At 47.6% G+C, this 26,658-nt stretch overlaps 1 protein-coding gene and 1 non-coding gene across 2 annotated transcripts in view; both read left to right on the plus strand.

Moving 5' to 3' along the window:
• The first annotated feature begins 325 nt into the window (after window positions 1-325).
• The window catches only part of LOC144098744 (calcium-activated chloride channel regulator 2-like), a 573,215-nt gene continuing 546,882 nt past the window's right edge, over window positions 326-26,658 (plus strand). Inside the window, exon 1 of the mRNA XM_077631596.1 lies at window positions 326-621. The gene's annotated coding sequence lies outside the window, so the exon portion shown is untranslated. The remainder of the gene's footprint in view (window positions 622-26,658) is intronic.
• TRNAS-GCU (transfer RNA serine (anticodon GCU)) lies at window positions 21,774-21,847 on the plus strand. The gene has a single exon. It is a non-coding gene; the product is annotated as a tRNA-Ser (tRNA).

Consider the following 26,658-nt stretch of genomic DNA (forward strand, 5'->3'; position numbering starts at 1 on the left):
GAAGCTGACTGTCCAGCGCAGACTGAAGCGGAATCCGACGACGAATTCCAAGTTCTGGCCGTAAGCATAAGCGATGTATCGAGAGGCCAAGTCTGCATAATCACGACAACGCTGTCTTATCACGCTGCGCGCATCAAAGTTGACACGAGGCACAAGCCAACCTGCTTCCTCACGCCCTTTTTCTGAAAGTGAGCGAGGGGAGGCGCCTTACACCATCGCCACGCTCTTGACCAGCTACGACGGCGGAGTGATGAAGCACTTTGGAACTGTGACGCTACCATTTCGCATCGGCGGAACCGAAGAACCGACCGATTTCTTTGTGGTCAAGAAAGGAAAGCAGGCGCTACTGGGCCTTCAGGCTTGCGAACGTTTCGGTCTTGTTTCAAGAATGCAAACGATTCAACGAAGGCCTGCTGACTTGAAGACGCGAGTTTTCAGTATTTTCCGCAGCTTTTCGAAGGTCCAGGTTGCGTAAAGAAAACCTACAGCCTCAAGCTGTATGAAGAAACAAGCCCAGTGTCGCTGCCCTCGCGCCGAATTCCACGTGAGCCACTCCGCCAAGAACTAGCCCGCATGGAACGTGAAGGAATCATCCAAAAGATGCAAGAGGCTGCTGAGTGGGTGAGTCGTCTTGTCATTGTCCGAAAAAAAGATGCACCGCGTGCGAAGTGTTCCAGAAAACGATGGCGAACATTTTTGACGGCCTACACGGTACTCGCGTCTACATCGACGACATACTCGTGTGGGGCGCCACGCAACAGGAGAATGATAAACGCATGCGAGCCGCACTGCTTGCAGCAAAATCAGGACTAACGCTTAAGCGTGAGAAATGTATTTTCGGCACGCATGAAGTAAAGTTCTTAGGCGACGTCATTTCGAAAGACAGAATTAAGCCAGACAATAGGCTAGATAAGTGTGCACTGTAATTGGCGCCGCCAACGCCAAAACAGGGGGTTCATAAACTACTGGGCGCAGTAAACTACTTCGGAAGGTTCATTCCAAACCTGTCTGAGAAGACTGAGAATCTGCGAGCCCTGTTAAAACGCGATTGCATGCTCGATTGGTCAGCTGGCCACGACAAGGAGTGGAAAAACAAATGGCAGTGGCTTAGCTCGGCTATGCCAGGATATATGTAGCGAAAACAAGGGCGAAACTCCTCGGTTGACCTTGTTCACATATTCCACAACGTATGAAACACAGGCATAGCCGTCCAGTATGACCTGTAGGTCCATGTTTGATTTCAGCACCGAGGCCTATTCTCTAGGCTAACGGCACGTTGTTCTTTCGTTTCTTGAGCCCGCCGCTGAAGTATCTTGGTCGCATTCCATCGTTCATCACGGCCGTCTTCGGTGAAGCAGGACTCGGGTGTCTCCTCCGGCTGCTGTTGCTGCTGCTAGCGGTCGAGACACCGGACGTTAAACGTGCCTGTCTCGCGGCGGCATATTCATGGCAGCGTTGAGCCAGTCGTTCGGCGCGCTGTTCGTCTGTGTCCTGGACGATTCGTTTCCTCTTCGTCTCGTTCCGCTGTCGATGTCGTTCCACCTCCTCCAGCTTATCAGAATTGTCGCCATCCATACTGTCGCCTCAACTGTGGTTGCGGTGCACGCCAGCTCTCCTTTTCAATCCTGTGCCATCTTATCACGCATGCGACGCAGCTTTCGAGCGGAGGCGAGAGCGGAAGCGAGCGGAGGCGAGAGCAACGACGAGGAACGCGGCGTCACGTCCTACCAAACAGCGGCGGCGGCGAGCGGCGCGGTGTGACGTCATGCCAGATGGCGCGGCGAACGCGCGAAGCACAGTAACCTTCCGCGGCGAGGCGCGCGTTGTGACGTCACGTGCCTCGATGAAGTACCGCCACGGCGAAATCGCGAGATTGCTTTAAAAAGATTGCCATTGACTTAGCTCAGCTATGCCAGGATAAACGTAGCGAAAGGTTCAAACGCCCGCGTGGCACTGGAACTTTCAGTCAATCTGATCACGTGGTCAATCACGCGCCGTCCCTTCACGTCCTCTTCTTCGGTCGTATCCATCTCGCCCCGGTCTTCCAGAAGGGCCAGGACATGTCGCTGATTCCGCTGCACGTCCTGGCGTCTGCGCTTGGCGATGAGCTCTTCTTTCTGCTCCGGTGTCTCCGCATCTCTCTTGGCCCTGCGCCGCTCGTTCTTCCTTGCCCGGACGGCTAACTGCCAGGCTACAACCTCGGGGTCCGACGACTCGAGTTTCTCCGGTCTTCTACGCCGCACAGCGTCGGCCTCGCTCTCCTTAGCCGCCATGACTGTTCTTTCCACTGACTGACTGATGTTGCTGCGAGGAAGTAGGAAAGGAAAGAGCACGGGCCTGCCTACTGGCTCAAGCCGAGCCACGCTCGCTGCCGCGTGCTGAAAGTAGGAGACTTAAAGGATAGGAGGGAAGGATAGATAGAAAAGGCGCCGCGCGCTAATTGGCCCATAGGCCCCGGGCCGATCCCGGAGGCAGTGCAATACCGGGCTGACCCGTGCCAGAGTGCGTCTAGCACTCCGCCCTATTACAAAAATAAGTTTAATATCTTGGGTCCAAGGACCAGCAGCAGATATTAAATCAGGTATCAGACCGCCGCATCACCAACATTTATACACCGCGACCCTCCTCCTCCCCTTGCCACGCATGCGCAGGAGAACACGGCGAGCCAACTGCGTGTCGCGCATGCGCAGTCTCACTCTCGTTCGGAGGCGAGCAGCGTTGGCGCGCGGCGCCGGTAGCTGTGACGTCACTCGGCGGCTCCTCTCGGTCGGAGGCGAGTGGCGCGGTTGTGACGTCCCTCGGCTTCTCACGCATGGGCACAAGTGGCGCCGAAGGTCCACAGCAAAACGGCCAGACTACGGATAATGCAGCTCTCGCTACAAAACCTCTGCGAAGCATTGTCGACAGCACCAGTGCTTGTCATGGTTGACCCGTCAAAACAATCCACGATAACAGCGGACGCATTCAGCTTTGCGTTAGGGACGGCACTTTTGCAGTCGCATGGCGAACACTGGCGACCAGTTGCTTAAACTTCGCGTGTGCTAGCTGACGCGACGATAATCACAGATTGAGAAAGAGGCCCTGCCGGTCACGTTCGCATGTGAACGGTTTCGCGATTTTATCACTGGCGTCGACGTAGTTGTGAAAAACCGAACATCGACCACTGATAGCCATTGCCCAGAAGAACCTGTCAGACATGCCTCCTCGCCTGCAGCGTTTCTTCCTGCGCCTCATGGCGTTCAACATTTCCCTGCAGTACGTCCAAAGGAGAGACCTTGCTCTGGCCGGTGCTCTTTCAAGAATCCGATGCGACAGCGATGAGCCACCTGAAAGCGAACTAGAAGATGCGGCCATCCATGCAACGGCCATCCTCTCCACTCTCGTCAGCGACACAACAGCCAAGCGGATAGCAAAAGAAACGAGTGAAGGTGACGAGCTAAGGCGAGTCACTGAAGCCCTACAAGATGGACACAGCGTAATAGGTCAGCTAGCTCCCTTCGAAGCTGAGCTATCATGTGTGGAAGACATACTGTTGCGTGGTTCTAGAGTTGTCATTCCGAAGTCCCTGCGAAAAGAAATGTTGCAGCGCCTACACGAGGGTCACTTGAGTGGCGGAAAATGCAAAGCAATGGCCAGAGTATTGATGCTGTAGCGAACCATGACGGCCGCGCCTGATGCCGCCTAGGCTGATCACTGACGAAGCGTCGATGAAAGACGAAGCGCCACGCTGCACGAGATTGCTTCGGTTGGAGGGGCCGTCTTCTGCGCTGCTCGCCGTTTTGTGTAACCCGCCGTGAACGCCTTCCCCTGCTCTATTCGTGCACAAAACCCCTTTCACTTGGTGGAGGTGCGGGGAAGTGAACGCTTCGCCGCACTCGTCCGACCAGCCAGACATTGGCCTGGTATGGCGGCAGAAATAACTGAGAAAGCTTCCAGGTGCCCAACATGCCGCCGTTTCGCTTACCAGCAGCCAAGTGAACCGCTAATTCATAGGAATTGTCACGCATTACCGTGGGCTAGGGCAGGCTTGGACTTGTACGAGCATGCCGGAAAGAAAAACCTTGAGGTCTGCGATGCCTATTTCAATTACTTTGAAGTAGAGCCGCTTCCTCAAACTACCAGCCACTGTGTAATAGGAAAGCTGGCCATGAAATAAGCACGTCACGGCATCCCGCTTGAAGTATGCACGGACGGCGCACCGCAGTTTTCATCGCAGGCATTTCGTGTTTTTTGAAAGATAGTGTGAATTTTCCCATGTTGTTTCTAGTCCCGGTTTCCCACGCTCAAACGGTTTGGCAGGGGAAGGGGTGAACGCTGTGAAACGTCTCCTCAAGAAGGCGTTATATGCGAATGAATACTTTTGGATCGGGCTTCTAAATTACAACACAGCACCACTCGAGGCCGGAAAAGCCCCGTGCGAGCTACTCATGGGCAGGAGGTTAAGAGGAAGGCTGCCCGACTTCGCAGATCATAGGACACCAGATGTCAAACAGCACACCCTAGCCCACCCTCAGAGGCGTCCACTAGAAGCGCTCGGTGAGCATGACACCATTAGGCTGCTCGACAAGAGAGGGTGGACCACAAAGGCCGTCGCGGAAAAAGCCGTCGCCCCTCGCTCATACATGGTCCGTACGAAAGACGGGAGTCAGCTTCGTCGCAACCGTCAACATCTGCTCCGAACAGACGAACAGTTCGACCCGTCACTGCAAACCATTCCTGACTATACGGGAGACGGTGCTAACGACAGTGCTTCTCTTCCAGGCCGGTGGGACGATCAAGCCCCGGCTGCCCACACGCCTCAAGGGTACACTGCGCCAGGGCAACAAAGTCCTCCGGAAACCACGAATTCCGAGCCGGATGACGCTGGGCCTCTCCGGAACGCCCGGTTAAGGACACAGCCCACCCGCCTCGCATATCGAAAGGACTTTCAGCAAATTGCTTGAATCGATCTGCTGTTGCATTCTGCTCGTTTGTTTATCTGTTTTTAGAGGAAGAAAGACGTATCGGATCTGGCAACCAGGGTCCTCAAGATGGGATGCTGCGCGAGCCGGCCAGCCGGGTTGCTGATATAAGAGCGCAAACGCCCATAAAAATGCCACTGTTACTCTGCGCCTCGAGTTCAGCGGTTGTCGGCGGCGCACGCTATCTTGGATGACACAGCGTCTAGCGTTTTTCATGACGTCGCGGTTAGCCCCCAGCGTTACACCGCGCCTACCTCTGTGAAATGAGGTTAACCGACGTCATGACAATCGATCGACGCCATTGTTTGGAGAGCCTGCTTTGAGCGGTATTCTTGAGTTGTGTCCGACTATATATGGTGGCTTCCCGAAAGCACTCTCACATCCTCCCTCCCCCTTACTGAACCTTGGGACATTTTTATTGGCGCGAGTGCGACAAACTGTACTTTTTTAGTATAAAGTGTATGGTATATGGTATGGTATATAGTATGTATGTATGGTATATAGGTATGGTATGTATGGTATATAGTGTATTTGTGGCATCGCAGTCAAATGTCTGCGTCATTTTGTTTGAAAAACAGCCAGTAAAGGAAGCGAATGAAAGCAAATTATAAAAATTAAATCCACAAATGAGTATCTAGCACAGCAACCTTGTGACACTAAAAGCAACCTCCCTAGCGACGACAGCTCGTCATCGGAAGTGTAGAGACCGTGTGACACATACTTCGGCTTGTTCTAAATCGCTGTTGTAAGCGAAAACGTTTAAAAATGCGTCCTTTGATTAACCGGCGCCACATTTAACACTGCGAGCTCTTAGTGAGACGTAACGTAGACGATTTCAACCCTCTTTACGCAATAAGGCGAATTGTGTGCCAGTTTAAAGCTCATTACCAAATGAGCATCGTCTTTCACGCCTCTGCTGATTGGCGCCACGTTCCCCGGACGTTACGCATTCGACTCTTCTTCGCGGAAAGCCGAGCTGCTTTGAAGCCGGTTCTCTCGCAAGTGGTGCTCCGGTGGGCCTAATTTGGCTGTGGGGCAGCTGGAACTGACCTTAACGCTAATTGCTCCTTAGTTACCAAACAGACACCCCTTTGCCCGAAAGCATGCTAGAGAACCCGCGCAAATGGCTACGGTGTATTGTTTCGAAGTCTATGTAAAATTCAAAACCCTACGAACTTCACACCGTTGGACCACGAACAGGAGCTTGTTAAAAGAGCATGACCCTGGGCTACTGCCGGCGCCGGTGACCTAAAGCTCCTGTGCACGTACACTCGTCGTCAAAAGTCTTCAGGCCACAGCGTCCACTTGTTGTGGAATGAATGTCCCTTGAATGCTCCTCTGCACGGGGAATTCAATGTACGCGTCAAGCAGCAAGCTTCTCTGCCGCGAGAAGAAACGTTCTCCTTTCATTTCGAGGCCCTTTGGTCTTTAATGATACCGTGACTGCTCCGTTATGCGGCTGAATCTACCTGAAGACTTTTGAACAAGACTGTATATAGCTGCGCCAAGTGGCATTCGAATTCCCCGCCACATAGTTGCAGCTCGGACGCTATACCCTCTAACAGGGCGTGGTGGGAAAAGGGGGGGGGGGGGGGGGGCGGAGGGGGCCGTTGAATGTATAATTACACATTGTGGCCACGGCGCAAATTTTAATTGAATCCAGCGGGTGGCATTTGAACTGCGTGAATACCGCGTCTCTCGCCTAGTATACAGCGGCGGCCGTCGTCTCGGACAGGCGGTTACGCAACGGGTTCTTTTATTTTGACGGGTGGTTAGGCTTTCACCGACATCTGGCGGCGGCCGTTCACTGAACTGGCACCGCAGACGACCGACGGCACGGGAGGTCCGCGCTACAGCTTGCCGGACCACCGTCCTTCTGATGTCCTGTGCCCGTAAGGGCATACGGCTTCTTCCTTTTTCGTCCCCATCCATAATAACGCCGATGCGAAATCTAGCTCCGCCTTGCTTCTCTGCTTGGCGGTCAGGCGGCGAGGCACCGGAAATGCGTGCGGCTGGCATCTCCGTTTGCCACCCGCGGCGCGGCGTGGCACTACAACACAGTTGGCGGCCCGCATGAAAAGTTGCGCACATAACAGAACGCGACGCCGAGCGCATAGTTTGTCTCGCGCGCACAACAAGATCGCGGTGGGAGAAGCAGCTGGTTCTGACTTGGCGGCAATAACCTCCTAGCGCGGCAGGGAGGGCGGCTCTCGGCTGGTTTTGTGTGGGTAACAAGACGACGCACAAAAAGGAACAAGAAACAAATAAGATATTTCCCACTGGCTATACAGCACTACCTCTGATGGGTTTCTAAGAACGCCATTTCGATTTGCTATTCGGCCACTTACTATATCACTATATGCTACAGCGCAGCCCCGCGCGCCGTGCTTGGCGAGAGTGGTTATTTGCTCGCAGCGGGGTTCTGTGATGAACGAGTGGCCAGGCATCGTTTATTTTTATTTTCTTAGTTTTTTTTTTATGCGAGGTGCCGCGAAACCGAAAGTCTGTCTTCATTTCGCGGTCAAACCCAGGTGAGTGATCGCGCAGGTGCATTTTCTCCGCTTTTGCTTTTTCCTTTTTTTTTTCTGCCGGAGGCACCGGGCAAGCGAGCGAGTGCCGATAACCCTTTGACATATGAGTGAGGCTGGTGGGAATAACTGAAGCAACAGAAAAGCGTGAAAGACATTTCGGCTGAACTCGGCTCCTGAACTCTCCTGACACACTACAACACACCCAGGCTTCCTTTCTAAGAAAGTCTGCGAAGAAAATTTGTCAGGGAGAGCGATTTTTTTTCCCTCGAGCCATAAGGTGGAGCGTGTTCAATTTCGTTGGCCGTTAGTTGAGGAAAAAAAGAAATACGAAAGTGTCACGTTATTTACTTTTTTTGAAGTTTCAACTGCTGGCTGTCTTCGTTGCTTCCGTAGACATTTTGTAGAGTAACTGAGAAATAGATGACAACGCCAGTGACTGGCGTTGTCATCTTTTTCAGTCACTGGCGTTGTACCGCAGAATGTTGGTTAGTACGTGGGGATGCAGGGAAGTAAGGAAATGAGTACGAACTCTAGGGAAGGAGGGGTGCAGCAATGTGACACGATGCACCTTTCTTGGTACACGTACCAAGTAATATTAGAAACTCGTAGTCGTTGGTCAGAAAGCATTTCTATGAAGTTACTGCCTTATTGAGTATTCGGCCCAGGATTCCAACGACCACGCAATGGCTGTGAAACTTCCCGTGTACACACAGTGCAGTGAACGAAAAAGAAAACGAAGAAAAAATCTCGAAAAGAAAAGAATAAACTGTGACACCTTCATGTGTACATGAACGCTGGCGGGGAAACGCAACGGGACGGGAAACGCCTCCGGAACCATATAAAAGAAAGAAAGAATAAACGAGGAGTTAAGATGGCGCGCGTCTGTACACACGCGTACAGCCACTCGGGAAGGGCAAGTGCATTACTGTTTTTTAACCCACAGTCAGGGCTGTCCGCTTCCACTCTCACGCTTGATTCGCAGACCTGGCGATTTACAGTCTGGCAGCCACTACAACACTTTGAAGAAGAAAAATAAAATGAAATAATGTTAACGACACGACACTCTTTGCATGCTTTAAAGAGGACACATGTGGGGAAATGGGGTCGATTAAAGCAGCGCAGACACGCCAAAGCTCGTCTTTATCGTGCAAGCAGTTCCAACACGAAGCAGCAGGCGGCCCCCGCTTGTGCAACGAAGAACAAGGTGCGCGACCCAACCAGGAATTTTGAGTCCCTCTCGACGCGCTTTGTACGTATATCTTTACAAAGCATTTCTTTCTGTCACTTAATTTTCGTCTTTGCATTTTCTTTTTTGTCTTCGTTGCGTGGCACAAGCCCAAGCAGGACCACCCCGATCTTCGGGAATTTGGATTTGTTAAAGACGACACAGGAGGAATGGGTTGAAAGAACGCAGAAGGAAAAAGCAGAGAGAACCGCCGTGGGTTGTGCGAGGAAGATAGGAGGAGGAGGAGGAGGAGGAGGAGGAGGAGGAGGAGGAGGAGGAGGAGGAGGAGGAGGAGGAGGAGGGTTGGGAGGGGGCGAGACTGGTTGAGTTGGCGCACCCTACGGGGCTTGCGAGCATCATGGAAGCGCACAAAAGCGAGCGAAACGGCCGTGGTGGGCGCGGACTCGCGAAGAAAACGCTTGGACAACCACCGTCGCCTTTTGCGCCCTCCGTCTTCATCGTCTTCCTTACTGGCGAGGCGCTTGTTCCTCAGAGCGGCGCCAGTGTTTGCACTCGGGAGGCGAAAAAAAAATCAGTAAAGGAACCTTGTTTGCGGACATGCAAATCAGTGGAGCCCAGCGCGCGCCGTGCGACGGCACCTTATATTGCCTCTGGGAGCGTCCTCTCCACTGCTCTCTTCTCCTTATATGTGTACGCGTGTGTTTCGACTAAGACGAACGTTTCTCTTATTCATTGCGTGTGCTCATCCTCTCCCCCATCCTCATCTGCCTCTCTTTCCCCTCTTCTCCGCGTTTTTGTACCGTTCGTTTCCGGATCCTTCCGGACCCACCTCGCCTCTCCAACTCCGACGTGCTTCTCTCCGGAGGCCCCTGAGAGAGCTCCAACTTTGCGCCCTTCCTGACGAGGTCCTGACGAAGGGGCCCCGCTTTTGGCTCTTGTACAAACGAGCGGTGTCCGGCTCTCGAAGCAGCGGTTTTCATCCCCTGAGCAGGAATCCGGTGGGCCTTCTGCCTACGCTGGAAGCTGGTGCATGAAAGGAGGCCGAACCTCAAGCCGCTACCTTTATGTTCGCCTCCTTCAGTGAAAAGGAGCGCGCCGTTTGCTCCTTTTGATGCTCCGGGTGCTTGATTTTGCTTTTAATGTCGAGGTTCGGCTTTGCTTCACCACTGCCTGCGGATTACCGGTCGGACGGCGACGAGCGTTCCTTTTTTTTTTATGGAATCATATTAGAGGAGCAGGGGTATAAAGGGACAGGTTGTGGCGTCTGGAGAGGTTGTGCTCTCATGTAAAGCCCTCGCTCAAGGGCCCTTGAGGTATCTGAAATAAATAAATAAATAAATAAATAAATAAATAAATAAATAAATAAATAAATAAATCGGCAAACAGTTAATCTTCATTCCTTCGTTTCGGTCCTCAAGAGTAATAGCGCTCGTTCTTGCCATTGTAATCGTATCACAAGTGATGTACTATAGTATAGTGTAGTGTAGTGTGGTATGGTATGGTATGGTATGGTATGGTATGGTATGGTATGGTATGGTATGGTATGGTATGGTATGCTATAATATATGGTATTGTATGATATGGCGTCGATGGTATGGTATATGAAAATACAGTACGAATAATGCATATTTAAGGGGGACGTGGTAATTAATACTATTTTTGTTATATATGTATGAAATGTAGCCAAATTTCCTACAGATGTGTAATGTACTTTAGAAGTGTTAATTGTTGGGCTAGTTTGTACTGCAGTTGGGACACATTCATGGAATAATAGCGCAACGGCTTCAATCCAAAGAAGACACACGGAACGAAGGGCGTATATAGAAGGGTACTGTAAACGTAAAGCGTTCTGCTAATTTCAAAGCGGCATATTATTTTTAGTTAGCTCTTGTAGTTGCTGACTAAAAAAAAAATTAAAATCCTTGTAAACTCATCCCCGAGCCGTTTAATAATTACGGAGAAAGTGCACAAGTTTTTATGTCAGCATATTCACAAATCCCTGTACTGTGCAATATAGTTATTAGTAGTTTTTTTGTATGCCCAGTACTCATGAAAAAAAAAGAAACTTCCGCATGCATAGTTACATGAAAACCTTTCTTAAGAAAATAACTTTCAAGTATTATTGCATGCGTGCATAAAAAAAATGGAGAGTTTTATTGCACTCAAGTCTTAGAATTCATGCGCTACAAACAGAATCAATCTACTGTCGCTCGTTACAAAAATCCGAAGTGATGAGTGAAAGCTATCGCAGAAAAAACTACAGAGAATGTTTACTACATTCGAATCAGAGCGAAAGCACGTATTTGTGCTATGCAGAAGACGACGGTGAGCGGGCAGTGTCGCGGGATGGAGCAGATGGAAGTTGATGAAGGCGACGCTCTCCAATGCACGACACGAGAGTGTGGTGCAATTTAAAACGAGGTGTGTTGGCTGCGCGATAGCCTAGTGGTTTGTAGGTCTGTTTGTGCTCTCTGCAGTGCGCAAGCGTGACTAAAAGCCTAAACCCCCCTCCCCCTCCCCCGCGCCTTTCGCGACACAGCTGTCGTTCTTTTCACCCCCCACCCCCTTTCTTCTATACTTAAAATACGCTAGCTACTGCCCTCAGTCACCCCTGATGAAGGAGCCGAGTCGGCTTCGAAACGTTGGGTTAAAGTTAAAATTTTGGTTGGAGATGTGCAGTTTATTATGTCTTCAAACCCAACCAGACAGGCAAATCCGTCAAAATGTTTAGTTTTCAGTAGATCTGTTTGTGCAGCCGCGGGTGCGACTCCAAGTCAGAGATATTGATTCAGTTTTTTTTTTTCATGGTCTGACATCTTAACTCAGCTGAAGGTGAAAACTAGGCAGACGGCGATCGAAGCACGATGTCCCGTAGTGAAGCTTTCGCTTCAAAATTGAAAGCTGAGAAAATCAGCCTTAAAAATAAGTCTAGTCCCTCGTTTCTCTCCATGGTGCCCTCGTGTGCTTTTGCTTTCGGCCCGAGAGACGCGGCATTGCAAACAACCAAAGCTGCGCTTTTCCGATCTGTCCTCTCTATGGAGATACTAAGATGGTGGTGCTCCGTCTTCGGAAACATGCGGGATCTGCAATGCGGCAGCATTATCAAGCGTGATTCGCACGCATTTTTCGACGATCACATATTAAAAAAAAACCTAATTTTTTATATCTGTACTACATATTTCGCTATGATGTCTCGTCGCTGGACAGAGGACAACCCGAGGATCATGAGAAAAAATAAATAAATTGATAAATCTAGAAACTTGCTCAAATTGGCCATTTTATTTTGCTCTAAACCTCCCTGAATAGTGTAGCAGTAGTACGGAAGTATGGAACAGTGCACGGCTAAAACCAACCGCTGACAACTGAGCCCATAGCAGAGAAGAAAAGTCGTTCATTAGAACATGTTACGTACTTAATTGCGAGCACACTGTGTTTCGAGCTTTGAAATGTCGCTGTGAATTGTGACCTTTTCTGACTGCCTGCGGTATAATATATGGCTGTGTTTTTATTGTGTATCTCGTGCATGTTGCGAACAACAGCTTCGTGTGCATGGCAGAAGAACACGTTAAAATTATATTCATTGCTGCCGGCTGTGACAAGACTGGAAGCCGAAAGTTTTTAGGAACTAAGCCTGTAGAGAGGACTGTTCCCTTCAGTTCACTAAGATCATTTACACTTCTCGCTTCCGACTTGAGAGACTAATAAAATCTACCGGCGTTAATGCCAAGGAAGTAGCGTACATTCCTGTAGTTGGGTGTTCTTCGCGGCTTCTTACAACGTAAATGTGTGCTCAAAGAAGTCTTAATATGCACGACTCACATAATGCACAGCAGGGTGACGGAGCCATGCAGTCCAAGTAGTTTTCACGCATTTCCCAGTCCAGAGCAAGGCCGCCCAACTTCTTTGGAACAGCGAGAGTTATGGCACCGCGCATTCCGGTGTCTGCATTTGTTGGCGGAAGCAGTCAGATCCGTTTATACCCGCGCGGTCCACAGCCTCTTCCTTCGGGGCCATTTGAACGTTAAACCCATTTCTTTCAAGTAGGTCACGAAAGATGAAACTAAATCTCTTCCCCATCGCTCCAAAGAAGAAAGCCACAAAGAAGAGGAAAAGAATAATAGAAAAAAAAGGGACTCGAGGGAACTGTGAAAGCGGTAAACACTTAGGAAACGAAGGCGGAGATTAAAACTGATGCGGAACAGGCCATATAACCGAAAATCTAGGCTAGGAATAGACGAGGTTTAAAAGTAGACAAGCAAAATAAGGAGAGGAGCGAAACAGTGGAGACAAAAGGCGCGCACACACTCGCCTCTCCTTTGGGCCGGGCAGTTCTCTTTAACGACGCCTTAAAATATATTGCGGCGACTCAATAAAAAAGGCACGTGACCGAAGAAACGACCACATTTCTCCGAGGAACCATCTCTGGGAGCAAGGCGTCACTGAATGGGGTGGAGGAGTGTGCTCGCCGCTGCTGTTTCTTCTCTGCGCCACCCCCCCCCCCCCCGAAAAAAAAAAGCTTATTGCGTTCTCATTTATTTATTTGTTTGTTTGTCTGTCATGCACCCGGCCTCCTCACTTCCGCGTTTCGCTCTCTCCCGCATCGTCGTCATTCGTTCCGCCGCCCGCTTTCTTTGTACTTTTTTTTTGCTTGTTTGTTTCAGTGTCTCCCAGGAGCAAAACAGACATTTTGCGAGCCTGCTCACTGCTGCTGCGGCTTCTCGGAAACGGCCTCGTGAGAACGTATCAATATAAATACCCGCCGCGCTTTCTTGTGCGAGCCCATCACGCAAAGCAACGCGGCAGCGCAGTCGGTCATGTATTTATTCTTTTTTTTTCCGAGCGTGTAAAAAAAAAAACCGCCTCCTCCCCCTCTCCCCTCACACACAAACACGCACTCGATCTGTCTACCCTTCGTCTCCTCCCACACTTTATCCCCGCCCTCCTATGTGCGACGTATTCGTTCCAAAAGCGCTGTTTTGTTTCACGTCACCAATTCAGAAAGGAGGCGCATTTCTACTTCGCGAGAAAAGGAACATTTATATCGATGAGCGAGGAGCTATAAGGGAGCCGAGTCATTTATGAGCTTTGCTCTGACTGGCAAAGGCGCGAGTCCGTTAAACAATGAAAGGAGGAGCCGCTAAGAGGTGAGAAGGGGGAGGGGGGGGGGGGCGTCGGATTGGATTGTAACTGCGTGGAAAGGCAGCCCAGCAGTTCACGGAGCTGAGCGGCGTCGGAGGTTATGTAAAAGTTCGTTGCGCATATATCGCTCTTCTGGCGGGCGCCTGCGAGTCGTCTCGTTGGCTAGTACAGTTCTCCAATAGAGCGCCGTTCAAGGTGTCACTGCGAAGCGTAATCGGTTCAACTCGTCGCTTTAATCAATCATCTTCCTGCCCCCCCCCCCCCTCCTTCTTCCTACCGCTTCTAGACCCTGAACTATATACCCTATTTGCTTAAAAGCATTAGCGTCTTTGCCGTTTTTTTTTTGTCTGCTCAAAATATATGACGCCGCCAGGTTCGAAGATATACGTTACTAATAAATTCAAGCATGCGTGCTTAACGAGATTGCTAAGCTGTCAGTTTTAAGACACGCACATTTACGCGTATGTACGTCGGCAGGGCTGAAAGCTCCCCAGCTTTCAGAGGAGCTGAAAGCTCCTCAGAGCGTTTTCTGGGCCCGACCAGTCAGTCGTTTGCCCCGTGGAGGAGAAAAACACAAGGACTAACGAGTGGGTCGATAGACTGTTGCGCAACAATAGCTCTAAAACTCATTTGCTGGAGCGCATGCAAATCGAATAATTCTAAGCCTCTTAACTTTCCTGCCCCAAGTCTTATCGATTTGCGCTTTGTGATTGGTTCTTTGAGTATCATCTTGTTTTCTTTTTTTGTACATGTTCGTTTTGTACGGTCAGTGCCTTCTTTAGCTATAAAGTTTCCAGTGAAAAATAATACGCATGACAATAAAAATAAAATGGTCTTGCAGGTAGTGGAATTTGAGCCTTGAAGAGCAACTCTGAATCAAACCGACAGAAAGTCGCCTGGAATTAATCTCCGCTGTAACGAATTTTGCTTCCTCTTTTGAGGAAACCGGCGACTTCTTGAGTTCCCAAAACTCGACCGTGAAGGCTTCAGGGGAGTTCTCTTGTTTCCTTTGGCACTGCCCATGGTAACAAGCTTAACGCCAGGCCTAAGTCTTAAAGCCTACTGACGCGCTCTGTGGGATAACGAGAGGAGCCCTCGACGGCTGGCGCTGTACCTGAATGCAGCGTCAGGTGTCAGGAATCGCTCGTTGGCATGATGCGCACCCTTTTCCTTACGCGCTTTCTACCTGTGTTTCTATCTGTGCCCCTTCACTGAGTGCAGGGTAGCCACCAATCAATCTCCTCCGGTGTCCTAAAAGAGACCGAACGCAGTTCGCTGCCGCCAGCTATTTTAATTGACCACTGCTTTTTAACGTCTGCTATTAAAGGGGCTGCTGATAAGACGAATACTGTTTTTGAAATGGCGCTTGCCACTTGTAAGGAAGTGTGAGTCAGAGAAAGTTATTATTGCCGGTGATCATTTCATTGATTTAAAACCTTTATCCGGCCTTCAGCACCTGTGTTGATTGACTGTCACCACGCACTCCAGGCAATAATCATTACCCGTGCTCTTAGCAGCAATTGTAGAACCACTGTCGAAGCCAGTAGCAGAACTAGTTTTGTACTTTAACTTTTTGTTTATTGATTGATACTGCAATCTTTTACAAGACCTTAGCAGGGTGGGCATACAATATACAAGTAAAAAGTAGAAGTTTCGTACTTTAACTTTTTCAGGACGAGATGAAGTTACGATTGGAATTGCCTCATTCCCTTCGTCTTGTCGTCCACGTATTCGAGAGTTTTCGTGGTAGAAATTTTGGGCAGCCGTTGAAAAACAAGCTTTGGTGCTCAGTAGATCACGATGACCCATAGAGCACTCTGCGAATGTATTAAGTATTATGAAAAAGAAACTAAATGCGAACAGATATATCGTGCCTGCTCATCGCACAACACTGCCGCTCCCCATACCAGCCGATTTTTTTTTTTCATTTTGTAGGAGTGCTTATAAGTGGAAAATTGGAAAGGCAGTGCAGATATGGCTACTCAACATACTCAACGAATCGTAAATACAAATCATGTACCTTCACATAAAGTCGTCGCTTGCGTTTCAGATATCAGGGTTCAAGCGCCGAAGAAATTCTTTGACTAGCCTGTTCTACGAAATTCTATGACTAGCCTGTTCAGGAGAAGATTTCATAGCATTTCAGCCGCAAGTAACGCAGTGACCTGCTGTCCTGTTGTTAATTAGAGTGCTCGTTTTTTTCTAGGGTATGTTTCTTTCTTTTACAGGCAGCTTGGTCGTTCGAATGGGCATTTTGAACTTACGCGGACCATTAAGCACTGAAAGAACGAACAGCTAAGCGGCTCACAGAAAGACTACTTTGGTTTCCACTGCTGGCAATGTTAATGGGCCGAGTATCTATCTACAAGACCGCGCGGGTAATATTAAAACCACCAGCTACCCAGCCCACAGAAAGTAAGCCCGCTACGGCTTCATGGATAGTAATATCTCAGCAATAATATTGTAGATTTAACAGATTTCTTCAACTCTGAATGCGAAGGAAAATGCTGATGTCTCTTGAGCAATGAAAAGGGTCAGGTACATAAACACGTAGTTAAAACTGTTAACAATGGCACTCGAACTGTGCACAAGTTAATCGGCGTGTGTCAGAAGAAAGACTTTCTTTCCTGGAATCTGAAGAAGGAAAGAACAGAAATGCTATGGCTTGGGCTGTTACAAGCGTGTTTTCACTTTTGGTAATAGCGCGCACGCGCAGCACACATGAAGATACCTATGTGCTATATGCGCTTGTCTTATAAAAGCGAAACTGCGCTTATTTGGTTTTCCCGGGTTCGAACCCGACCGCGGCGGCTGCGTTTTTATGGAGGAAAAACGCTAAGGCGCCCGTGTGCTGTGCGATGTCAGTGCACGTTAAAGATCCCCAGGTGGTCGAAATTATTCCGGAGCCCTCCACTACGGCACCCATTCTTCCTTTCTTCTTTCACTCCCTCCTTTACCCTTCCCTTACGGCGCGGTTCAGGTGTCCAACGATATATGAGACAGATACTGCGCCATTTCCTTTCCCTCCAAAACCAATTATTATTATTATTATTATTATTATTATTATTATTATTATTATTATTATTATTATTATTATTATTATTATTATTAATATTATTATTATTATTATTATTATTATTATTATTATTATTATTATTATTATTATTATTATTATTATTTGGTTTCTAATACTCTGAAAACAAAAAAATACGCTGCTAACATATATACAGCAAAGAAAAGGCGCACGAGTTACGGCCATAACTGCAACGCATATATTTAGTGACACACATGGTTAGATCCTTTTAGAAAGCAGAAATGGGGTAGAAATGGGGTGTTTCTCGGAAACGCTAAGGCGCCCGTGTGCTGTGCGATGTCAGTGCACGTTAAAGAACCCCAGGTGGTCGAAATTATTCCGGAGCCCTCCACTACGGCACCTCTTCTTCCTTTCTTCTTTCACTCCCTCCTTTATCCCTTCCCTTACGGCGCGGTTCAGGTGTCCAGCGATATATATAAGACAGATACTGCGCCATTTCCTTTCCCTCCAAAACCTATTATTATTATTATTATTATTATTATTATTATTATTATTATTATTATTATTATTATTATTATTATTATTATTATTATTATTATTATTATTATTATTATTATTATTATTATTATTATTTGGTTTCTAATACTCTGAAAACAAAAAAATACGCTGCTAACATATATACAGCAAAGAAAAGGCGCACGAGTTACGGCCATAACTGCAACGCATATATTTAGTGACACACATGGTTAGATCCTTTTAGAAAGCAGAAATGGGGTAGAAATGGGGTGTTTCTCGGAAACGCTAAGGCGCCCGTGTGCTGTGCGATGTCAGTGCACGTTAAAGATCCCCAGGTGGTCGAAATTATTCCGGAGGCCTCCACTACGGCACCTCTCTCTTCCTTTCTTCTTTCACTCCCTCCTTTATCCCTTCCCTTACGGCGCGGTTCAGGTGTCCGCCGATATGTGAGACAGATACTGCGCCATTTCCTTTCCCCCCAAAAAAACAATTATTATTATTATTATTATTTCTCGGAGACGACGACGCATGTCATGGTATCGAAGCATTCTTAGTTGCTTTTGTGCTAACTCTTCGTGCTATTGGGGTGATTTTGTAGCGAAAGCGGTGAATGATGGTGAAGTTGCGATTATTACTGTGTGCGTGCGTGCGTGCGTGCGTGCGTGTGTGTGTGTGTGTGTGTGTGTGTGTGTGTGTGTGTGTGTGTGTGTGTGTGTGTGTGTGTGTGTGTGTGTGTGTGTGTGTGTGTGTGTGTGTGTGTGTGTGTGTGTGTGTGTGTGTGTGTGTGTGTGTGTGTGTGTGTGTGTGTGTGTGTGTGTGTGTGTGTGTGTGTGTTAGAGAGAGAGGGGGAGGGGAATGGGTGATTGCGCAACCCTACAGCGGCCTCGTTCAGGCGGGTAACATCGCGACGGGGCGGAGACAATAAGGAGGGGAAGGGCAACTGGCGCTGTAGTAAAACGGTGGAATAGCGAGCTGTTTTGCAACAACACATGGAGGTTAGCTGTTTCCGGGAAGGTCAGCAGTAGGTTTAGGACGCGGAAAACGCGTTTGTCCGGGCCACGAGAAAAAATAATTTCTGGGGAGCGTTAGTTTTCTATTCCAGCGAGCAGGGCGTCGCGTTCGCGGCGTGGCACTCAGTAGGAAGGAAAAGAACCCGGGGGGTTGGGGAGGGGGGGGGGGGGGGGGGGGGGCAGGTACCTACATGTGGTAACCCCCTCCTGCGCCATCGTAAGGCCTTTCTTTTCCGCACAACAATGTAAAGCCCCGCATCGAAACTATTGCGCGACCATTGTTTCCATCGAGTAGAGCACCGGTAATGTCTTCGCGCTTTCAAATACGGGCTCCACATTTCTTCTATACTATGAAGCTGGCAGCATTAGCGTCGAGAGCTCTTTCAACTGCATTCTAATAGGAACCTGCTTCACAAATCAGCGTTATTTTTCAATTTTGTTTCTTTAATTGGCCTATGTGTTGCGCGAGTAGAGAGCTTTATGACTACCTAAGTTCGATGTATTCCTGTCCGGACGTAACAGAGCTGAAAGAATTTAAATGCTGATGCTAATTCTGCTTAAAAAAATAGCGAGAAATATTTCCATCTGAAATGAAATTTAAATGAACTGGACGTTGCGCATGCCAGCGGAAGCATCTTTTCGCTTGACGAGCGTTGTGAGTCGACATTGTAATCTGCAGATAAACAACAGAAAATACGTATACATTTTCTTCGATGAGGGCAATTTGACAAATCAATGTTCTGTCTCGATGTTCTGTGCTTATAAATCGGCCAATTAGCAGTGCAATTTTTCGTTGGTTTTCAGTGTTTGACTCGATACGAAGAATTCCGACATCGAACGTTACGAAAGATTTTTTTTTCATCGAACGCCGCCTATAGAACGTATACGGGTCCCTCCACACTTCCAGTATTCTTGGACAAATTTTTTGAATATTATAATATTGCAATGTACTCCTATGGAAATATTTAAGGAAGTGGTTCATTATTCTCATGCGTAGCAAAAACTTTCAAAGCTTTCCATCGCTCAAATCGAGCAGTTAAGACTGCATAGAAAACCAATGGGCAAAGTTATGCACGATAGAAAAAACGTTAACTGCGAAAAAAAAAAGCCAGCTGCATGCAGTCGCGACACCGGCGGATATAATTATTGGTATAGCGAAATCTTGCGATATGTGAAAAAATTTTGTTCATAAATTATTTCTCGTTGAAAAATTATTGTCGAGTGTTGCTGGGCATGGCTGAAAGAGAACAAAGTTTGAGCATTAAATAAATGATTACGCCGTAATTATGCGTGAAAGGCACAGTTTTCTTGTTTTATAACTAGTTTACTAAAATTCAAAGACATTAGAAACTTCGTCATATTGGAAGAACCTATACATGGACATGTCGGTCGGGCAATTTAAGGCAAATTTCTGTGCTGCTTACAAAAATACTAGTTGTTCCTTAGCAGTATTTAAAGAAAAATCAAGTGTTTTATTGCAGCAAGAAAAAATAGATAGAATAAAGAAACCAAAAATTAGAGATCGCTGCGAGCAAACACACGTACTATACAAGATGACAAAAGTAGCCTGCAACTGAAAAACGCTTAAGAGACCCTCGTCTAGATAAACAAGGAGACTGAGGATTATAAAAACAAACAACTAAACAGAGGTACAAGCACAGGAGGAACACACAGGAACGCGCAGAAACAAACATGAGCAATATCAATGGCATACCAGCAACTAAAGAGAAAGCCGTTTGATGTCTCGCCAACGTGGTCGTAAACTTGCGCAGTTGTTATTTCTCGAGGCCCTCATCGGGGCCGAATTAAAGAGAGCACCGGCCGCGAAGCAGACCCGGATTGGTGTTGATTTTACGGGCGGAAGTGAGACTCGATGAGGGCTCCAGTCGTCCAAAACGCAAAACAAATAAATAAATAGCTAAAAAAGATGCCTCAAACGGAGCGAGGCATAGTCTCGATCGAGAGAAAACGCAACGCAACTTCTTGTTGACCTTAAGGATCTGTGTTTGTTTACTCGGAGCAAATGAAGGGCCAGGATCTGCGAGCCAAAGACGAGGTCAAGAAACACCGCTGCGGATGAGGTTGCGGATATCTCTATATTTGTTTTTAACGCTAAAATTTTGGCGCACTATTTACGCTCCCCCCCCCCCCACCCCCCCCCGGTCCGTCGTCTTCCTACGCCTAACTCGGTCCTTCCCACTGCTTTCGTTCTACATCGGCGTTTGCGCTTAGGTGAGAATCCCTGAACATTCGGCGAAGCAGAGTACGTGATGGTCACCGATAGAATTTAGAGAAAACCTCATCATTACTTGAAGGGGTCCATAACACTTAATTTTGTAATATAAAATGTTCACCGCGTCCTATTTTTCGCATGTTAAACTAAAGAAACTCGACTGGTCCTTCTCTAATTTACATTCACAAATCGCGAGCCCCGGGAAGCCCTCATACCATTCCTGATGCAATGATGCAGAGGTTAAGCGATGCGCCACTGCCCCGGCAGGGTTTCTTTCAAACACAGCCACCGGTGGAATTTGTGAGGCGCAAGTTGGTCTTCCCGAGCAACCTCTCACAACCAATCATTAATTCCGCCTGTCACGGTGGGCAGTTTGTTCACAATCCGCAGAGCAGGTTGAGATGACGGCAAAAGGTCACGTGACCTAGGTAGAATGTGGTCCACCTACCGTTTTCGCTTACGACGCCGCAACGCCGACTAGCATAGTCCAGGCATTTGCAAGCATTGCACATTGCCGTCTTGAAATCAAGGAGATGTGGGAGAATATGCCACGCCCTCATATTGCAGCGATGTACGCGTGGGTATAGTCAGTTAGCAGACGTACTACGCACGATGGCCGGTGCATACAGTTGCCTTCTGGCAGCTCTTTGCTGTACAACTGTAAAAGAGCGAACCAAATTCATGAATACTTCTGCATCAAGCATGCCAAAAAATGAAAGTTCATGCATGGACTGAAAAAACTACTCAGTAGTTGTACACCCGCATCCCACTCATAATACATGGGGAGTAAAATAGTTGATGCGTGTTTATAGAATATTGTCTTTCGTATTACGGCGATGTTACTTTCACTTGGTAGCGGTAACACTATTTTTTGTTTCGCGTGCCGCCAGTACCCGGGTACTGAGTGCCGCTGACTGAAAAAATTACGATTACACTTTTCTGAAATGCACGACGCAGCATTTTCAAGTCATATCCGCTCATGGGTTATTGCTAAGGTTTAGCTGCTATAGGAAATGTCAGAAAAAAAAAGCTGGTATCAAAAAAATTCCAGCCTGGATTCGAATTCTATGTCACCTGATTCGTGAGGAACGCGCTCGCAGACTAAGCCACGACAGGTTGTTTTTTTTTTTTGAAGATAGAAGCCTTTAATGACTCATGGCAGCCGCCGCGGTGGCTGAGTGGTTATGGCGCTCGGCTGCTGGCCCGAAAGACGCGGGTTCGATCCCCGCCGCGGCGGCGGAATTTCTATGAAGGCGAAATTCTAGAGGCCCGTGTACTGTGCGATGTCAGTGCACGTTAAAGAACCCCAGGTGGTCGAAATTCCCGGAGCCCTTCACTACGGCGTCCCTCATAGCCTGAGTCGCTTTCGGACGTTAAACCCCCATAACCAAACATTTAATGGCTCATGCTTGCGTCCGTCCGTTACGCTCTTCAACTCGATAAGAAAAAAATATTTGTGCGCGATGAGATTCGAACCGCGATCCTTCCGCTGCGCAGCCGAGAGTGCTAACGACTACGCTACTTACTGCCAATGCACATGTGGTTCTCCATGCCATAGGACGCTGGAAAGTGTTTGCAGAAAGGCGTCGGATCAGACGGATGCCTCCGAAACGCCCTCCAGTGTCTCCAGCATTTAATATTCACAAACAGTTGTGTACATAGTGAACATCTTAACCACACATCAGTGACACAAGCAGCAACACCGCGCTAAAGGCTTTCGCCTCACCGCACTTTAGGCCAACAAAGTGCCCCCCCCCTCCTTAATATTTATTTTTCTTGTAACAGGGTATTTATGCTTCATGTTTTCATGCAGCAGAATCAAAGGAATGGGACGCAGAAAAGAACACACAAAACGGGGACTAAGCTGCACTGACTTTTCTTGATAACGATATTGAAGGTGCGCTTACGCATTGCTCTCGTTTTTCATGTATCACCCATGCTTCAAGTATCTCACGTGCTAGCCTGTCTGCATTTCTTTCCATGATTTCCAATTCATGCAAATTGGGCTTCGTACTTGTTTCATTTTGTCTTATTTGTTTGTTCTGCAATCGTTGCAATGATTGGCCATATTGCTGGCTGGGGTACCAGATAGTGATGTTGCATGCTCTCTTGTCCTATCATTCAGGCATCATCCAGTTTGCCCCATGTATTGCTTTCCACAGGGCATCGCAACGATTGGAAAAGAAACAAAAAAGACAAAAGGAAACAAGAAGGCACGTGTAAGCCCAATTTGCCTGTAATAATAATAATAATAATAATAATAATAATAATAATAATAATAATAATAATAATAATAATAATAATAATAATAATAATAATTTGTTTTGGGGGAAAGGAAATGGCGCAGTATCTGTCTAACATATCGGCCGACTCCTGAACGGGGCCGTAAGGGAAGCGATACAGGAGGGAGTGAAAGAAGAAAGGAAGAGAGAGGTGCCGTAGTGGAGGGCTCCGGAATAATTTCGACCACCTGGGGATCTTTAGCGTGCACTGACATCGCACAGCACACTGGCGCCTTAGCGTTTTTCCTCCATGAAAACGCAGCCGCCGCGGTCGGGTTCGAACCCGGAATCTCCTGCTCCGGAGTTCTCGGGTTCGAACCCGACCGCGGCGGCTGCGTTTTTATGGAGGTGCAAGTCCTGAAAGGAATGCAGACAGGCTAACACGTGAGATCCGTGAAGCATGGGTGATGCATGAAAAAGAAGAGCAGTGCGTAAGCACACCTTCAATATCGTTACCAAGAAAAGAAATTTTATTTTTGAGTCAAGCACGAGGCTGATGAAAAGCAAGAGATTTGACAAGGGCACAAAAAGCGCGGGCTTCCAATAAAGAATTTTAGTTGTCAGTGCACCTTAGTCCTCGTTTTATGTGTTGCTTTTTGTGCAGCGATCTTATGATCCTGCTGCATCCAAACCTCATGTATGCACGAACTAACTCAGTTATCCACCCTTCTAACGTATTTATGGTAGCGCGCACCCCGAAAAACATTGTGGTCAGGACAGGCGAGCAACTTTTCCGGTTGTTGTCAGCCGTGATATGAGTCGTGCATCTGGTAAGCCGCTTACAAACAGCCAACAGCTCCATCGTTCTGTGAGCTTTCTTTAGCATTACAAGTCTAACTTTTAAGCGTTGCTCAAGCACACCCTGTTCAAAGATAAGCGACTTATCAGTCAAACGCGATAAGCGAAGGACTGTAAGCACAGAACCCTTCGTTCGCAAACTTGTTCACATGTAAAAAACAAAACAAAAACATGGTACGTAGGGTTCGCCTAATAAATGAAGGATAGATAGATAAAGAGGAGGAGGGAAAGGCAGGGATGTTAACCAGAAAGGGGTTCCGGTTGGCTACCCTGCACTGGGGAAGAGGAATTAGGGGACTAAAAGGAGGAAGAGAGTAGGGGAAAAAGGCATAACACACACACACGCACAACGCTGTCACAATATGTCACTCAATCCAGTCGATCTCAAGTAGGCAAAGAGTGCCCTGTATGCCTTGAGGGCAGTCGACTTCTGTGGCCACGGACCGAGGATCTTTTGCTCTGTTAATGGGCGAGGATCGAGGCGGTCCAGGGCACAGCACAGTGTATGTCTTGCACTCGCAAATGCAGGGCACTCACAGAGAAGATGAGCGATGGTCTCGTCACAACCACAACTTTCACAAAAAATTGGGGAAGCTGCACTAAAGTTCTGCACAAGACACCAAAACGACCAGTACAATTCAGCACATTTCGCGTTGCATTCAAACCTGGCTGTGTTTGCATCACGTTGTTCGGGCCTCGTGAAACGTACACGAGTTACTCGAGTAGTGGGTCGTCACATGCAGTCCTTTCGGCGGGGAAGAGGTTCCTCAGAACATTTACAATGCCATCGTTGTGGCTTTCGCTGCGATCTGAACAAGAATACGCCTATATGGAGTCAAAAGGTAGTGAGCTGTTCTCCAGCGCAGAGAGGAGTAAAAAGTGAGTAAGCCGGCATCTAGTGCACGTCCTTTTATAAAAGGGAGTACAGCTTACTCCCTTTTACAGCGAAACACTAGCCACGCTCGCTCAAATAGTAGAGGAGCCGTAATTTGAAACGTGCTTTGGCATTAACGAACAACACAGTTATGCAAAGTGCCCGCCCGCAGGCCACTCAAGCAGACCAAACAGAACTGCGCACTTAGAAACAGAGCTGCGCACATAGTGCCCCGATTTTATGAGTGCGCCATAAAGTAGCCCTTCACAGCGTGAAGCTCGTGCGTGAAATTACGAAGCGTGTGAAAGAGACGTAGGGTTGAAACAGGAGCTTCTGTTAACTAGCAGGCTCGCTATGAGGGCCTCTAACACGCGAATACTCAACGCGAAGCACCCCACGCGGTCAACGAGCCAAGACATAAAGGCTGCGCGCGGTTTCTCTCTGTCTCCGTGCTTGCTTCAGAACGGCGCTAGCAGGTGGCGGGATGATCGTTAAGAGAAAAAAATCTTAAAATAAGAATAACCATAAAATTCCGAGTAAAAATAAGGAGGGGGAAGTAGAAGATAAAGCAGCAACTTAAATTTACTAGGCCCGCCGCGATGGCTTGGTGGCTTTTGCGTTCAGCATTCTGAGACTCCAGTAGCAAGACGAAATTCTTGCCGTGGCTCCGCATTTCGATGAAGGCGAAACGAAAAAAATTAAAAATTATAGGGGACACTTAACCTCCGCCTTAAGTGTATGACGTAATATATTAATGGATTAATGCCCATATAAGCGGAATCGTTCATTCTCTACTTAACACTCCCTGTTAAGCGTTGCTTAGCAGCATCCAACCACGCACGGCAGCATGTGGTTGGCGACATCGGAGGTTTGAAATCTTCCCCTCCGTGACGTCACACTGAGCTTTTTCTACTCCTCTGGTGCTGTGAGGAGAAGGCTGAAATTTAATCTTCATCATTTTAAATACTAGTGCAAAAAAAAAACTTGGAATGCTTTACCCACAGCCGATGTAGATTTGAATCCTTGAATACCGCGGAATTCTAAAAAATTCGTAAAGTTGCCCTTTATTCAGACTCAAATAGCAAGCATATAACTTATAGAGACATTGTTCTTCGTCACTCTGTGTCCCCGCGTAATAAATTTAATTAGTATGTATTCTGCTCGTATCCACCTCTGGATCATGTAACGTATATTTATATTTTTCTTGTTTTCTGCACCGTAGCAAAACAAGAATAAAGAAAGAAAATATTGTAGCGCGCAAGGTTAAAGGGCAGCACTGGAGGACTTTCGAATATTTTGAGTGTTTTTTTAGAATTTTATAATATTATCTGACTTCCCTGTCTTATTTGCGACGAATGGTTTTCAAAATAATGAAGAAAATTATTACGAAAAAGCAAAAACCAGCAGAAACGAAATCGGAGCTGGGTCTTGACCAGCGTGTGACGTCACTATCGGCCAACAGACGACCTTACTGATGCTGTCACAAAACCTCTTTGTGCGTGTTGAATGGATAAACTGGCGATCGTAGAAAATTGGCAAAAACCAGGTCATAAAGTTTTTCACCAACAAATGCAGAGCGAATAGGGACGGCTGTGTATCTCGAGACGTCACACATGCGAGGTGACCCGTTGAAATCCCTCAGATCAGGCCGCGAAACATGACATTTTAAAAATCATGGAAACAAAATGTAGCCTGAATGCGAAATTCGACACAAAAGTTCAGATGACTCCAGGAAATCCACCATGACAGTTTCAGCAAAACGTGTGGATTTATATAAAAAAAACTGCTTAGTTATCAGGTGGCTGTGTCTAGTGTACACATTCTTAAATATCACAAACGTCCTGTCTCTATTGTATACAAGGGCTGTCTGTCAGGCGTACAAGATAGCTATAACTTTACACGATGCGCAAGAGAACCTTCGTTTCGACTTATCAGTGCTCAGAGAGTCATTTAATTCACTCTTCAACGCTTTACCACATATGAAGCTCCGTAACAAATACAGACCGCGTATCCCGCGTATCCGATTCTAACTACAATAAGCTCCACTCTTATACTGATTAGCCAGAGTAAGCTAGACCTTTTCCTTGTAGAAGT

This window comes from Amblyomma americanum, chromosome 7, assembly GCF_052857255.1.
Source record: "Amblyomma americanum isolate KBUSLIRL-KWMA chromosome 7, ASM5285725v1, whole genome shotgun sequence".
NCBI classification, from domain to species: Eukaryota; Metazoa; Arthropoda; class Arachnida; order Ixodida; family Ixodidae; genus Amblyomma; species Amblyomma americanum.